The following is an 18,533-nucleotide window of genomic DNA, read 5'->3' as shown; positions in this document are numbered from 1 at the left end:
ACAGAACTTCACATCATGCACTTCATCTTTAAATGCATGCACACTTTGTTACTTCAGAATGGAGGTATATCAGACATCTTTCGCGGTTAGATAACAGGGATGAAAGGGTCTCGATAGGAGTAACGGTTTATTACAAAAATTGTCGTCTTTTATTTTCAAGTCTACATTTGGTTACTGGTATTGGCAAAAATTTCGGTAATTCATGACTCTTCATGGCTAATCATCATTATATTAGATTACATTACATTACATTACATGAGATTACATTACATTACATGAGATTACATTACATTACATGAGATTAGATTACATTACATGAGATTAGATTACATTACATGAGATTAGATTACATTACATGAGATTAGATTACATTACATGAGATTAGATTACATTACATGAGATTAGATTACATTACATGAGATTAGATTACATTACATGAGATTAGATTACATTACATGAGATTAGATTACATTACATGAGATTAGATTACATTACATGAGATTAGATTACATTACATGAGATTAGATTACATTACATGAGATTAGATTACATTACATGAGATTAGATTACATTACATGAGATTAGATTACATTACATGAGATTAGATTACATTACATGAGATTAGATTACATTACATGAGATTAGATTACATTACATGAGATTAGATTACATTACATGAGATTAGATTACATTACATGAGATTAGATTACATTACATGAGATTAGATTACATTACATGAGATTAGATTACATTACATGAGATTAGATTACATTACATGAGATTAGATTACATTACATGAGATTAGATTACATTACATGAGATTAGATTACATTACATGAGATTAGATTACATTACATGAGATTAGATTACATTACATGAGATTAGATTACATTAGATTACCTCTTGTTCCATAGATCATGAATACGACATTTCGTAATACGGCCGCGACTTGGAGACACCAGCTATGGTCACTTCCCAGACCGCTGTAGGATCACATCGGTTCTTCGTCTTCCTGCTGGTACTGTAACCGAGATTTGGCAACAAGGCAACGTATGTTTGGCAACTCTGTGATCGACGAGTTACTTCCTGGTGTGCACGGAATTAAGCCTCAAAGTTCACTTGATTTTTACCTGTCATTTCCATTGAATAATCTGAGTTATTATCGCTTGAAGGGTAACAAAAGATTGAAAATGTACGGTTTTCAGCCCAGGAAAGTCGTTGCAGGTGGAAATCGCAACTAATCTCGACCTTTAAATAGCGGTTTACGAGTTCTAGTTCCTACTGCCCTCGAAATAGGAAGCTGAGACCCATACCTCCTCGCCAGCTCTGTGGTAACGTGCTGACCTGTGAAACAGCGTCTGTTACGGTTCACAGTTCCAGTCTCACTGACTGTAACGTTTTTATCCCTTCTGTGAAAGAGCTACAAGCAGTCAGATCGAACATCAATAAGGAAATCGCAAGAAAACGCTTTCAGCTCATAGTGCAATGTTGAAAAACTTACAATGCTGCACAACAGGTAACGCCTCTTTCCGCTGCTGACAAGCGAATTTTGGGTTTCTAGGAATACGTAACTATATTTCTGAAATGCCACATGTGCATACCTCTTGAGTATGACACAGCATACCAATTAAACACAGACCCAATCAAAATCTAAGTGAGTAGTATTTTACTAATTCGTGTCGATAGAGGCATGCTTGTGCACAGATACTTTCGTCGTAAGGCTATCATGGTTAGTTTTATTTCATTTCTTATAATACAGTGCACAATTTTCGTAAGGTTTCCATTAGTGTTGTTAAAACAATAGTAAACATGAGAGAAATTAATCATCAACGATATATGCGAATTCTCTGATGTTACCTATGACAGTCTGACAATGCACATGCAGTTTATTGATTACATGCATGTAGAAAACTTGTTCCGAGTTAAAGCTGTCAAAGTTTGAAGAAGAATATCACTACCACACGACGGCTAATGTAGAAAATACTTTTCTGACATATTATGGCACGATGCGCTCTCCCTGCACATCTTCGAGATGCATCTGCTGCCTGCTGTCTATTAAACCTGAATAGAACAAAATGTCACAGTAGTTAGTCCTTTTTCCACATGCGACTACTTTGGGTTGAGAAGTGAAGGGAATTATGTTCGAAGTTCCATTAGATTGATAACTTCAGCAGAGAGCAGAATGGCGTTTTATTAAATGTAGCACTGAATGTATTCGAACTCGCGACATCTTATCTATGCTACAAGCTGACACGTAGCTACAACAGCTCCAGAGCTCGGCAACTATTCCTCCAGAACTTTTGGATTCCACAGCACAGAGATTATGCATATGGCCAGGTCTTGACTTCTGAGAGACACAGTTACAGCTTTTCTTGTGGACTGAGCGACGTTTTCTAGTAACAGATAGCGCAATAGAATAGCTCAAGTGGAAAGGAACACTTCCTATTTAAACTTCTCCATCCTACACTGTTGGCAGTTTTGTGTAGGTGGCAGTTACGTGATTTTATTTCTGTGATTACAAAATAGTCGAATGTATGCACTGGGTAGCCGAGGCAGCTAGTTCACGGTGATTCGGTCAACCAAATAAATGAATCCAGTGTGGCGCAACTGCGTTACGATAGAAAAATGACTCGCAGAGAAGAGGATTTCGTGGTCTGTTGGACGGATGGTAGGTTGTTATACCTATGGTCTGGGTTCGATTCCCACTTCTGTCAATGATTTTAGATAGGGAGAGACAGATTCCATTCTCTCCTGGCTACACCAAGTGAAGGAGATATAATGGCTGCGTGTTCTGAAAATTCACATTAAAGATGATATTCCTTCTTTACCAAGTAGACGGTAGGTTGAACCACAATAAAGTCTGGAGTGGCGACATGTAGAAACTCTCACCAGTAACCTTTCTTATACTAGTTATTTATTTCAAGTGACGACACAAACGCTATGTATGGTCACAGGACACTTATTCCATCTTTTATTTGAGCTTCTGTATGTCGATAAAATTGGTTCTGAACTGGGAATGCAACTCAGACCGCCCTTAACGCGGAATTTGATCCCTTCGTGGCAATACAGCTCGGCTACAATTTGTTGTTTGTTCAAAACTGCAGATTCCTCAACACCTTCACATATTACGCGTGAATGGGATCGAATCATGGCCCGGCACTAAAGATTTAATTATGTATTATCAAGCTCTATCATGAGAACACCTACCTGCTGGTGGATAATACTTTTGATTTTTAATGTATTTTCATTCGCTGTCAACACTAACGATATCTGACGTTCTTAACTCCCAGTGAGACACAGAACTATTTGCGAAATGACTGTAAGTTCAAGATGCTATTCTGAGCAACTGGTGGAGAAAAATTCGGTAGCTGACTTCTCTTTGTGTGTAGTCAACAACGACATGTGTGGGGCTCTATTCCCAGTGAGCGCTGAACTCTTCGTCATATTATTTCAGTTCAAACATGCTCACATGTCACTGCTGGTGCAACAAACCCATATTTAACGTTCGTTTTCTCTAGAATATAACAGCGATAGGTGCCGGGTTGGAGTCCTGGGAAGGAAAAAAATTAATGTTTCGTCTCGTCATTTCAGTTAAAACATCTAGCTACTGCCGCAAAATTCTGATATGTCACATTTGACTGTGCTTCGATAGCAATCCGATTAGGTTCCGGGTTCGAATCCGTGTCCACCTCACGGCATTTCAAGTAAGTTACTTGTGAAGAAGCAATATTTAACATCTCTCGTCGTTCGTTAACAGGGACAATAGATGCTGGGTAGGAATTCGCGTCTGTTAAAAATGTTTGCGTTATGCAATTTAAAGTTGATATTTGCTAACTGATACTGTCTAAAATCGAGGTATATCACTCTCTGTATGCCTTATCAGGAATGACGGTTAGTTTCCGTCAGTCACGAAATCTTTGCTTAGTCTGCATGCGCTGGGTTTGAATCCATATGCAGAACAAGACGGTTCGTCGTGTCATTTAATGTTAATACATATTCTCAACTAGCTGCTTGTGAATAACTTAAATTTTTAATGTCATTTTGTGTTAAATAGTTCAATTGGCTCTGAGCACTATGGGACTTAACTTCTAAGGTCATCAGCCCCCTAGAACTTAGAACTACTTAAACCTAACTAACCTAAGGACATCACACACATCCATGCCCGAGGCAGGATTCAAACCTGCGACCGTAGCGGTCACGCGGTTCGAGACTGAAGCGCCTAGAACCGCACGGCCACACCGGCCTGCCCCCACCATCTGGTATCAATGCATTACCTTATAATCCATTATATATAATCATTTTCATAGTGCACTTGATATTATAGATGAGTAGGACACAGGACAGGACATAATGTCCGTTTGACGTCAACAGTGTGTAACATTTTACTTTTTTTGAATAGGACAATGTGCCTCTCCAATAATTTTTAGATTAGTTACAATAAGCTTACGCTGCAAGAGAATTCACCTGTATTTTTGAATATGTGGTCTGTTGTCGGTTTGAAGGCCTTCCATAACATCGGCAACGTAGTGCAACTCCACCGAGGGCTGTCTGGAGTAGGGTGGAGATAACAATGTGAAAGTTACGAGCTGTCGAAGACGATCTTCATATTCCTAATGCGATTAGGACATCGTATACTCTTGACGACGTTTAGCACCTGTGCGGTCAGTCACCCAATTTCAGAATTCATTTTGAGTAATCCTGCTAAATTCCCAAAATATTGTCTTTTTATATTGATGAGTAATATGGATAGTCGTCACGTTCATGTGCCGTCTACAACGCAATTTTAATGTTACTATCCTAGGAACTAACCTGCAACACGTTTTGTATTTCATAATCGGTACTATCTGCATTAACCGTCATCAGAGCAATGTCAGGGAACAGAATGCAGCAGTGCCTTGGTACCTACTTGAGGACCTGCTTGAGTCGTGTTCTAAGGAAAGGGTAGTTGCTGGTTCACATTATATTACACTAGCGAGAAGTACCGACTTTCCCTTTTCTCTGCAAACATCCAGAACTAAATTCAGTAACTAAATGCTAAGAATATATTTGCATTGAGCCAACTCAAAGATCAATAGATATGGATATAGATATAGATTCTTATATTTAAAGCCATTCTCGTTCTGCGTTGGAATAAACATCATTCATTATTTGCTTGTTCTTGTTACGATTATTATTGTCATTCTCTCACTCGCAAGAGTTTTCACATGAAGAGTGGCTATGAAAGAAGGGAATACTGACTGTTACGTTATGCAGAATACACTCATTTACTTCTACTTCTCGTGATCAACGCTACAGGAGAAAAGAGATACATAAAGTTGACAATGGAGGACAGATATGCTGGCACAACTCTGCAACTATTCCTGTTGTTTTAACACAGCGTTACCAGATAAACAGGTGCTGCGGAATCGAAAATGTATTACGGACTTTGCCACAGTGGCAGAGAGCTGCTAATTTCGGACCATGACCGTGGATTACCCTTCGGTCAGCTGCTGGTTAGAGTGTTGCAACTGTAAATGGATGACTGACTGATAGTCTTGTGCTGATGTTGTCTGAATAAATTATGCCATTGGATAAAAAACGGTTTAGTTTTGAGACCTAACCCTCGAGGGGAGAAGGCACAGTGGTCTGCCTCATGAATTCCAAGCAAAAAACACAAACAATACAGGAAGGGTTCAAACAACTACTTTCATTCAGAGACACGCATTTGGAACCTGTTCATCTTTAAGGGGCCAAACGAGAGCGTAACATTACGGAAACAATAATCAAGCTACTTAGTATATAATAGAGCATACAGATTTCAAGGAGGAAACGTATGAAGACGCATACTTTCTCGTTATCCATGTGTCTGGTATATCTTTCGCGTTGACGAAAGTAATATCCCGTTTTACCTTTTCTTACGTGTCAAATGAAATGAATGCCATGAGGAATCGAATATTTGTTGACCGAGTCTCATCTTGCTTCCATCCCTACCAACATATTTCTTCATTGTCGTGGTAATCATGACATTCTATACGTTGCTGCAAAAGATTGCACGTGGATACATTCGACATCGAGGTGCAAAGCGTTTAATATCTTACATTATATTCCGTTCAAATAAGCTTCCGATGTATTTTTACTTCGATTGAATTTTGAGGTGATTACGAACGTTACGGAAAATTATCTCACATGCTTTACGCTGAATGAGGAACACTGAACCATCCGTTTTGCTTTCCCAACGTTGAAATGATATGTCAGCGTCAACAGCCTTCTTCCACGCCGGAGGGTGAAACGTGTATCATTCTGGATTAATGATGATTGAAAGCCTCAAATGTATACATAGCCCACAAGGCGACGTCAGAAACTGTCAGGGGAGAACGCCGCAGGAAAACCGAACGTGCACGCGCGTCTCCCCTTTGAAGAACCGTATCGGAGAATCACGGCAAGCATTTCGCTGAAGAGCTGCCTCGTAAGAGAGGCGAGAATTGGCACCGTCGTAGCAAGTATTTGTCAACACTGTGATAGAGCATTTACTTCCGGGTGTAGCCCGGCATTACTTCGCTAAATTCACTTGACATTCGTTTTCCACATCGAAGATTCATACGATATAATTCACTGTAAGATGAGACACCTATAAAGTGTATTTAATTTCTGGACTCCAAGAACGGCGTTCTTCACATACATAACACCTGTTTGTGGGTTTAAGGTTGCGTTTTGAGGCTCAGGCAATATCGCAATGACTATCGTGGGCTTGTTGCCGGCAGTGTGTCGTTAGCTCAGTGGGGGAAAAAAAAAAAATGGTTCCCTTGTGTGCTGCGATGCTTGGGCTATATGAGATTGCAGTTCCAATCTCGATGAAAGCCGCTGAGTACAACTTTTCAATTTTAATTAATGGAGTTGCAAACTGCTAGTAAAAATTCCTTATACGAAATCTGAACAATGCCTTTACACATCAATCTTCGTGCAATTTCAACTTAGTAAATTATGTTAATATCATGGATGTCTGCTTTCCGAATGCCAAGATGCTTCACTGTAAAATGGTTCCTGAAAAGATTCAAATTGACTGTCAACGGTACGAATTTGAGCTTTGTTCGTCATATATCACTTCCGATCAACGTTAAATAGTTCATGAAACCATATATGGAACACCAAATGTGCAGTGTTCCTGCACTGCTACAGAGCATGCGTTGCAAGGTATTCACACAATTTATCACATAGTCTTACCATAAGGAATGAAACAAGACTGTAATACACTTTACACCACAGACGCTCACTCTGGCTTGACGAAAACATCCGAATATTGGCCAAAAGTTGCACAAATAATTGACTTTGAAAGGAAAAGAAACGAGGTATGAAGCAGTTATTAATTGATCTAATGTAATGACGTGGTTTAATTTCGTCCCAGTCTATAAACAATTTCGGGCCATACTCCGCTCTCGCCGATTAATGTAATATAATACCCGTTTACTAATCACGGCGTCTGTCTCCGTTGCTTTTGAGTGTGAATGGAAATCGTAGAAATTATCTGTGGAGCAACATTTAATAATAAAGCGTTTTAAATCATCAGAAGCGATGAGCGGTAGCAGGCGCTTTCGATAAAGAACGGGGGAGTGCAGCGCCGCAGCTGTCGCAACGGCCACTGCCGGTAGCCAGCAAGTGGATCCCGGAGCTTTGCCGATTACGGCGTCCAGAGGAGGACAGTCTGCAGGAAATCTGCCGCAAAATGGTTACTGGACAAAATTTTGATATCGGTGTGTCAGAAAGCGAAATAGATTGAATCTGCGCTACTATTACATTCACGTCTTCAGCATTCAGACAGAAGAGGCTATAAAAATATTTTATGCCAGCTGCTCTCGATCCACTGACATTATGAACAGAAACAGCGCACGCTACCGCTAGACCACAGGCGTAATCAGCCTATGGTTTCTCTATCATGGGACAAGTTTTCCTCCAGGAAGTGCCGCAGTCTACAGTGTTGCCAGATTGTGCAGATAACCGTACTTAGAGAATTAGCGAGGTGGCCAGTTTATTTGTCCCATGTCGCGATCGGCGCGGACTTAGCCTCTGAAGCGGCCGGCCGCCAGGCGAGTTTTATGTCAAAGAGTGTACATATTGCAAGGTGGTAATAAAGTGCAGCTACTTACGGAAGTTCAGTGTGGGCTGTAATTGTTACGACAGAGAAACTTAGTATATATGCTAATGCGTTAATACGGAAACAATTTACCATGGAAAAAATTAGTTCAGATTTTGGCCGAAAGATGCAAGATGGGCGCTGTGCAGCATCTTGTCTGAGGTGCCACTACTGAACAAATTGTGTAAACGACGGTTAATAATAAAACCTTTTGCCTCTCTTCTTGTTCGACCTTTAATTCTCACGTCCCGTTTCTAATCCATTACATATCGAAACATTTCTATATGTCTTTGTTCCATTCAAAACGCCATATTTGCATTTGGGTGGCCATGGGCCTAATTGGAAATAATCTTTTTACAGCGTACATCTGTTCCTCATTTAAGAGTTAGAATATCTTTGAAGTTTCACTGACGTAAGGAAATTAAAGCCCACACTGGACCTCGGCGAGTAGATGAGCTTCAGTTATAACAAGCCGGTACATGCCTTACTGTCTTACAGTAAAGATTTAAATATTAGCTAGGCTATCCCAGTCGAACCATCGAGTATATATACTACACTTCCATGTATACGCTCATTCTACTCCTAATAGAAGTCCCAACCAACAGCAGTAGTTCAGTATTAGTGGAAATAGTTTCGTAAAAACATTAATAGGCGAGCGGCAGTTTCCCAGAAGCCTCCTTGATGGATCCTCCGTTCACACTATTTGATCAGTTACTCCCGTCACGATTTTGGCACTCACACTCGAACCTTCCTATTACATGACTGAAGTCATTTTTTCCTCTACTGAATGACTAAATTCCATAAATTGCAGAAATATTCTGCTTATCTGAAGATAATTGCCACTGTGCCTCAGTCTGGATACTGTTAAGATCTGTAAACCATGTCATGATAGTCTGAATCTATGAAAATGCAGGAATGGCAACTGATATTGCACCCTAAATCACTGCGTATTACTAATGGTTGTGTAACGTTTACCTGGAACACAACGTTAGTACTATTCTGCACCCTGAATAACCGGAGACTCTCTGCCGGCTACAAAGTTTTTATTCTAGTTGCAAAAATGCTATATTTTCTATGTGGACTAATTTCTTCTACAGGCGTTGTGTAGTGCAAAATAAACACGCTCAGTCTAAAAAGGTCAAATATCGTAACTACAGTTCCATCCGTGGGCGACTAAATTGGTGGTAGGAGGGCGTTTCTGTCGTTACTTAGATTGCAAGAGTTTAGCAAGTAACAAGACAAGGGTCGTCAGATCTTGAACTGACCGTCGGCGTAAGAGTCCAGCGCAGGAATCACAATGCGCAAGATGGTAGCGCATTTGTTCATGGCGAGGCCGTAGCTACATGGCTAATGGCATACGGGTAATGAGAGATTCACACACAATCGCCATGGTTGCACCATACCTTGATTAAAGGGAGACAACAGCCGCCAATAAACGGCTAGGCCAACCAGTGCTTGAAAGAGCGGATACACTGGGTATAGTGCATCAACACGCTCCTCAGTAACCGATCAGCAGACGTAACACAAAGAACTGCTGCCTCCAAATGTGTACATAGATTTGCCACACATCGTTGTCAGATGAGATGGAATCCAAAATATGCGTGTTACTCAGTTCTTACTATGTAAAATAGCGTAGAAACTAGTCCACTTAAAACGAATATGACGATCCCAACGCTCCTACCACTTTAATTGCATCATGAGTCTCTTTGGTGCGGTTCTTGTTATCCTCAGATGTCAACTGCACTCTGCTCTACTGCATCAATGCTTCGTCCCTTCACCTTGATTCATTTTGGGGAAGAGGTGTCACAGTGTAAAGTCTACTGAACAATGTAGACCGCTTGTGGTCACCCAGTCAGGGTGCAGTACACAGTCGTTCCTACATGTACGGACGTTTATTTTATTTATTTATTTATTTATTGTTCCGTGGGACCACATTTAGAAGTCTCCATGGTCATGGAACGAGTCAATACATGAAATTATAACACGATTGTAGAAACAGATAAAATGAAATATAAGAAACATATTCAGGCGACGAGTCGTTAGTTTAAATAAAGAAAATAAAGAATGTAACACTGGAATTTGCTTAATTTTTTGGCTCTTCCAGGAGCTCCTCGACAGAATAGGAGTGAGCCATGAGGAAACTCTTCAGTTTAGGCTTAAAAGTGTTTGGGCTACTGCTAAGATTTTTGAGTTCTTGTGGTAGCTTATTGAAAATGGATGCAGCAGAATACTGCACTCCTTTCTGCAAAAGAGTCAAGGAAGTGTATTCCACATGCAGATTTGATTTCTGCCTAGTATTAACTGAGTGAAAGCTGCTAACTCTTGGGAATTAGCTAATATTGCTAACAACAAACGACATTAAAGAAAATACATACTGTGAGGGCAATGTCAATTCCCAGACTATTGAATAGGGGTCGACAAGAGGTTTTCGAACTTACACCATACATAGCTCGCACAGCCCGTTTTTGAGCCAAAAATACCCTTTTTGAATCAGAAGAATTACCCCAAAAAATAATACCATACGACATAAGCGTATGAAAATATGCGAAGTATACTACTTTTCGTGTTGAAATGTCACTTATTTCACATACTGTTCTAATGGTAAATAAAGCGGCATTTAGTTTCTGAACAAGATCCTGAACATGGGCTTTCCACAACAGCTTACTATCTATCCGTACGCCTAGGAACTTTAACTGTTCCGTCTCGCTTATAACATGCCCATTCTGTCTGATTAAAATGTCAGTTCTTGTTGAATTGTGGGTTAGAAACTGTAAAAACTGAGTCTTACTGTGATTTAGCATCAAATTATTTTCCACAAGCCACGAACTTACGTCATGAACTACATTATTTGATAATGTTTCAATATTACACACAAGATCCTTCACTACCAAGGTGGTGTCATCAGCAAACAGAAATATTTTTGAATCACCTGTAATACTAGAAGGCATATCATTTACATGAATAAGAAACAGCAGTGGCCCCAGCACCGACCCTTCGGGAATGCCGCATTTAACAGTGCCCCATTGGGACTGAACATCATTACCACTCTCAATATTGCGGAGGATTACCTTCTGCTTTCTGTTCTTAAAGTAGGAGGCGAACCATTTGTAAGCTACTCCCCTTACTCCATAATGTTCCAACTTCTGCAGTAATATTTTGTGGTCAACACAGTCAAAAGCCTTCGTTAAATCAAAGAAAACACCTAACGTTCGCAACCTTTTATTTAATCCGTCCAAAACCTCACAGAGAAAAGAGACTATAGCATTTTCAGTTGTTAAGCCATTTCTAAACCCAAACTGTACATTTGACAGCAAATTATGTGAATTTAAATGCTGCAGTAACCTTGTATATACAACCCTCTCGATAACTTTAGCAAACACCGATAGCATAGAAATAGGTCTATAATTATCAACATTATCCCTGTCTCCCTTTTTATAAAGTGGGTTTACTACCGAGTACTTTAATCGGTCAGGAAACCGACCACTCCTGAAGGAATAGTTACAGATATGGCTAAGTACTGAGCTAACATACGTGGAACAATACTTCAGTATTCTGCTAGATACCCCGTCATATCCATGAGAGTTCTTGGTCTTTAGAGATTTAATTATTAACTCAATCTCCCTCTTGTCAGTATCATGGTTCTAAGAGCGCTATACGATTGCCTGTTGGGACTAAGTTTCTATTTAGTTCACCTGCTATATTCAGAAAGTGATTATTAAGTACTGTACATATATGCGACTTATCAGGAACACGGACATCCCCACTACGCACTGATTCTATATTCTCGACCTGTCTCTGCAGACCAGCCACTTCCTTTACGACTGACCATATGGTTTTAATTTTGTCCTGAGACTTAGCTATTCTATCTGCATACCACATACTTTTTGCCTTCCTAATAACTTTTTTGAGCACCTTACAATACTGTTTGTAATGGGCTGCTGCATTTAGATTTTGACTGTTTCTAACGTTTTTATATAATTGCCACTTTGTTCTACAAGATATTCTTATACCTTTAGTCAGCCACCCAGGCTGCCTGTTTGTGCTAGTACCCTGTTTTGAACGTTCTAACGGAAAGCAACTTTCAAAGAGCACGAGAAAAGTCTTGAGGAAAGCATTATATTTATCGTCCACTGTATCAGCACTATAAACATCTTGCCACTCTTGTTCCTTGATAAGGTTTACAAAAGTCTGTACAGCAACTGGATCAGCTTTCCTAAAAAGTTGGTAACTATATTTAACATGTGTTGCAGCACAAAAATCTTTTAGACTTAAAATTTGTGCATCATGATCTGAAAGGCCATTCACCTTTTTGCTAACAGAATGCCCTTCTAATAATGACGAGTGAACAAAAATATTGTCTATGGTTGTTCTACTGTTCCCTTGCACTCTCGTTGGAAAGAATACGGTTTGCATAAGATTATATGAATTAAGGAGGTCTACCAGCATCCTTTTCCTTGCACAATCACTTATACAATTAATATTGAAGTCATCACATATAACAAACTCTTTGTATTTCCTATAAAGTGAACCAAGAACCTCCTCTAGCTTTAGCAAAAATGTTGTGAAATCGGAGTCTGGGGATCTATAAATAACAACAGTAAGAAGTTTAGCTCCACTAAACTTAACCACACCTGCACCTGATATCAGAACAGTCTCACCTTTCTTTTCGCTCTCTTCTCCCCTTTCCCTTGTCCTCTCGTTCCTCCGCTTTAGTGTTTGTTTCTTTTTCTCTTCTTTCTCACTGTGCACAACTGGAGGCCAGCCCATGCATCCAGTACGTAACAGGTGACTGGGTAACGTGTAATTCCCAGCCCTGGATCGACAGGTAGAATTTGCACGTACCTGTGGTACAGGCCAGACCCACGGAGGGGTGATTGGCTGAGCTACAACCGTCCGAAACTGCCGATTGGTACCTTCATGTGTTCAGCAGGTGTGAAATGAGGTGTTAACAATCACCTAAGGCAGGTGCGCCCCCTTGTGAGGGAGCCCCCAGTTGGAAGGAGTGCGCCATTGGAGATGCTGGCAGTCATGGGGATTTTCTCGCAGTGAGTCACTCATCTTCCCAATCAACGTCTACGAAACGTAGACGTAATGATTCAAAGACCATTCCTGCTGCACCACAGTTCCTCGTGGTGTCACGTACTGAAAACAGTCCTTTGCCATGGTCAATCGGTTTATTGTACAGAAAGGTGCTTATGCAATTGCCGGCCCTGTGAAATCCTGCTCTCGTTTAGGGAACGGCACTTTGCTTTTGACGACTGCTTCTATTTCTCAAGCACAACTGCTTGCTGCCTCGCTTCCTCACGGCTACCCTGTTCGTGTCGAGGCCCATAGAACTTTGAATTCTACCCATGATGTGATTTACACCTAGCTGCTCGACTGTCTTAGGCCGAAATCCGATCTTACCTCTCACAACAGGGTGTCATTGCCATCCATTGTGTAATGAAAAAGGTAGATTCTTCCTTAGTGTCCACCTGCAATCCTTTCCTCACCTTTGATACAGTGGTGCTGCCGTCGAAGATCAAAACAGGCTACGAAAATATCACAGTCTAGCCATACATTCCGAACCCGATGCGCTGCTATCAGTGTCATCATTTCACACCACACGAGAACGTCTTAACGAAACCCAGCCAAATGTGTTACTTGTGGTAGGGGTGTACACATGGGTGATTGTCCGCCGCCTTCTCTCTGCTGTATCAGCTGCGGTGGCGGCCATGCTGCCTCTTCTCGGGATTGTCCTGTGTATCTTGATTAACAGGCTCTCCAAGAGATGGTGATAAAGGGAAATGTGCCTTACTCAGTAGCTAGCTAGCGAGAAAGCTACTGGCTAGTCACCCTGTGTTCCCCTATCTGCCATCGGTAGCTCCGTTCTTGCTACTCCTCACTCCATGAAGGACATGGCCACACAGATATGCGACCTCAAATTCAGCTCTGAGGTTGTGAAAGGTAGTATCGCCACCCCCCCATGCAGCTGTGTAACAAACCGTCAAACTATCTCCTCAAAGGGCGAAGCCACCAGCTACACAACCGGTGGGCCGGAAAAGACAGGAAAAATACTCCTGCGTTGACATCCTCCATCCCTGTAGCAAAACAACAGCCGAGTCTTCCTCTAACCAGAAAGTCTCGATGATGCTCAACAAAGGCAGTCTGTCTCTTCCTTGGCCAACTCGAAGATCCTGTTAAAAGGTGTCGCTCCATGGTAGTTTAGCCCGGCTGGCACCACCAACCGTTTTTCAGCGTTAGACTCGGACAGACTGCATAAGCAAGCCATTGTCCAGACCCCATGGAGCAGGATCCTCTTGCTTCTGTGCCATGTATTAACGACTTCACACCGGCTGTCACTGGGCAGCCACTGAGTTGACACCCTCATATATCTGTTAATCATGACTGTCCTCCAATGGAACGTTTGCGGTCTTTGGTCACACTAAAAGCATTTATGGCTGCATTTAGCATCAGAGCATCCCATTGTAATCTGCCTTCAGCGAACGAAATTGCACCCTCATCTTGCTTTGAGCTTTCACATTACTTATTGATTCGTTTTGACTTCCTGAGGTCGGCATTCCATCTCGTGGGGCGCCATGCTCATATGGGATGACATTCATAGTCAACCCACCTCCCTGAGTGCCCATCTTCAAGCTGTTGCAGTTCGCCTTTTCCTTCCCTAGCTGACTTTATCCCACTGTACCATTCATGTCCCTCCGTCATTCAATGTCACCAGGCCAGACGTATTTCAGCTTATTGGGCAGCTACCTCTCCCATTTTTACTGCATGGTGACTTCAATGTGCATTATCCCCTTTGGAGGTTTCCCAGGACCTGTCACAGAGGTGCCGTCTGGGCTGACCACCTTAATCAACTTAACCTCTTCTGCCTGTGGAAATCCTAGACTGTGGCCGTGTTTTTTCGATTTGTAGAAGGTGTAAGACACCTGCTGGAGAACTGGTATCCTCCATACACTCAAGTGGGGCTTCTGTGGCCATATGCCTTGTTTACTTTGGGCATTTTTACAAGACTGAGTTTTCAGGGTGTGTGTGTGTGTGTGTGTGTGTGTGTGTGTGTGTGTGTGTGTGTGTGTGTGTGTGTGTGTGTGTGTGTGGGTTCTGCCGTGTCACACCTTTATCCTGGAAAATTGTGTGCCTCAGGGTTCAGACCTGATCGTCGTCCTCTTTACTATCGCCATTAACCCTATAATGGCCTGTCTCCCGCCGAGTATTTCCAGCTCTTTTTGTTGACGATTTTCCCATCTATTGCACTTCATGGGCCTGTCTCACTAAACGGCGCCTTCAGCGCCGTCTTGATCGTCTTTACTCCTGGAGGATCGACAATGGCTTCTGCTTTTCCACTGAAAAGTCCGTCCATATGAATTTCTGGCGACCCAGCCATTTGGTATACGTGCTATGGACTGTCTCAAAGATCTGGATCTCTTGAGCATGAAAATACACACCCAAGGATGGAACGCACGCCGCCCAGGTGTCTTCAGAGGACCAAAGTGATTTTACTCTTGATACAGTACACGAAAAGTTGTACTCCAGTTATGGTTTTTACAGCTTGGTTTTTGGCTGTTTTAAGTATGTACCATGGTTTTATCGTTATTTATACAGCTGGATCCCAGCAGGGGAATTCTCTCAGCTCTATGATTTTACCTGACAGGGTTTTTAAAGTGCATGTTACAGAACAATTCACAAATTATGATGCGAGGTTATATGGCACTGGAGAGGGTTCAGACATTACTGTACCAGTTTTCTGGTCTGTTCTTTCAGTGCACTGCAAGCACTTCACCAAATGTATCGGTCAGACCCGCTGATTCAGCTGATCCATGACTCTTCACAGCGTTTTCAATGCTGTGGCAAGGACGTGATCTTTTGCTGGGTAACTGGGCATGTTGGGATATAGGGTAACGACATGGCTGACAAAGCTGCCAAGGAAGCATGTTTGGATGACGTCAGTGACCAATCCCGTTGCACGCCATTACTTCATTATGACAGATGCGCATGCGTCAGTGGGAGACAGAATGGTTGCAGGTGTCCGACAACGAACTGCGGTCTCTCAAATCGACCACAAAGGCTTGGTGGACATCGTGTCAGCCTCGCCGCTAAACGTGGTTTTGCTTACCAGACCACGTATCGGACATAGCCCCCTCACACATGGCTTCCTCCTCTGGCAGAAGGATCCACTATTCGGTGAAGTTTGTGGGCGTGCCGCTTTCAGTTCAGCATATTGTGGCTGTGTGTGTCTTGTATACTGACAATGTCGAGCGCCCCCCTCAACCCAAATAATAATAATAATAATAATAATAATAATAATAATAATAATAATAATAATAATAATCAGTGCCCTTCAAAATCTGTGTGCTGTACACCGCCCATCCCTTAGTGCAGCGGTTCCAGGAAACTGTCACTTGCTCACTCTTCGTGGAGCCAGTGTCATGTTTCTCTGGGTCCCTGGTTATGTCTGTCGGCCAGGAAACGAGCCAGCTGACGCTGCTGCCAAGGCTACATTCCATGTAACAACCCACGAGTGTCTATATTCCCTCCGATCTCTGCGTAGCCATCTGTCAGGTGGTGGTTTCTCTTTGGCATCGCCAATGCTCCTACCTTCGCGGGAATAAGCTGTCTTGTTAAGCCGCACCCATCGCCTTGGACAACCTCCTCTCGACCCTACCACTAGGAGAAGATTATTTTTAACTCGGTTGCGTATTGAGCACTGCCTTTTTAGCCATCATTTGCTAAGTGGCACTACCCCACCACTTTGTCCACATTGTACACAAATTATAACTGTCCATTTCCTGCTGGAATCCCTTTTTTTAACCATTTACATTCCAGCCTGGGTTTGCCGCCTCATTCATCAGCCGTTTTGGGGAATGACATGCAGGCTGTCGACCGCGTTTTTCTTTTTATCCACTGAATATGGCGAAGGCCATTTAATTTATAGTTTACCTCCATTCGTGTATGATGTTTTTAGCCCTTTTTCCATGTGCGTGTTTTTAGCTGTGTCCTCTTCTGTCTATTGGGACTGACACATAGTCGTTTAACTACTGTGTTCGTGTTCTCTAGTTCAGACTTGGGCGCGTAAACCCCAGATGTTTTTTGCGCCATAAAGCAAATGAAACTAAACAATGGACGTCGATCGCACAGGTACTCATCTGGTGGCAGCAGGTGACGGAGGAATTGACTGCCTCAATGTTTCATGCCTTCCCAGTTCCACGATCATGTAATCCTCCAGTGGAATTGCGGTGGTTGTTTCCATGACCTGGCTGTGCTACAGCAACTATTTAGCTTTACACCAGCTTCCTGTATTGCCGTCGCACCCCCTCCCCCCCCCCCCCCCCCCCAGAAACCTGGTTCCTGGCAGTGCGGACCCTTCCCTTGGCGGCTGTAAGAGATATTACGGGAACCGTACCGAATATAATAGGATGTTAGGTGGCGGATGTGTTTGTCCTGAACTCGGTAAGTAATGAACCTATGCCCCCCCTTCAAACCTCTCTTGAAACTGTGGCTATCAGGATAAGGACAACGCAGAAAATAACGTCCTGCAGTCTATATCTTCCTCCAGATAGTGCAGTACCCCGGAACATATTGGCTGCACTGATTCGTCAACTCCCTGGACCTTTCGTACTTCTGGGAGATTCTAACGCCCATAACCCCTTGTGGGGTGGCACAATGCTTACTGACCGAGGCAGTTACTGCGAAACTTTACTCTCTGTTAGACCTCTGCCTCTCAAATACTGGGGCTGCCACACATTTGAGTGTGGCTCATACCTGCTCCGCCATTGATTTATCAATTTGCAGCCCAGGCCTTCTCCCATCTATCCACTGGAGAGCACATGACGACCTGTGTGGTAGTGACCACTTACCTGTCTTTAGGGTGCCCCTGGCGAAAGGCAGTCCCTTGGTGGTTGCCAGAAGTCGCTGAAGCCATTAAGGAGCGTCGGCGAGCTCTTCAGCGTCAAAAGGGGCGCCCTTCCCTGGAGCTCCTCATAGCCTTTAAACGCATCCATGCCCGCTTTCGCCAACTTCTCAAACGAAGGAAGCAGGAGTGTTGGGAGAGAAACTTCTCGACCATTGAGTGCCATACGTCACCCAAGTATGGGCAAAAGTCAAACGTGTTTTCGAGGACCAGACCCCCAACAAGTGTTCCCAGTGTTAACATAAATAGCGTGTTACCTACCGACGCAAACACGATTGCTAAACACTTTCGTGAGCACTATGCTCGCGCCTCTTCGTCAGATAACTACCCTCCAGCCTTTCGCACTCTGAAACGGCAGCGGCCAAACAGTCCACTCATTCAATACACGCCACAGTGAATCTTGTAACGCCCCATTTACAGAGTGGGACCTCCTCAGTGCCCTCACACATTGCCCCGACACAGCTCCTGGGACAGATCGGATCCAGTCAGATGATGAAACATCTCTCATCTGACTAAAAGCCA

This window comes from Schistocerca americana, chromosome X, assembly GCF_021461395.2.
Source record: "Schistocerca americana isolate TAMUIC-IGC-003095 chromosome X, iqSchAmer2.1, whole genome shotgun sequence".
In the NCBI taxonomy this organism is placed as follows: Eukaryota; Metazoa; Arthropoda; class Insecta; order Orthoptera; family Acrididae; genus Schistocerca; species Schistocerca americana.
This window is presented reverse-complemented; position numbering follows the sequence as displayed.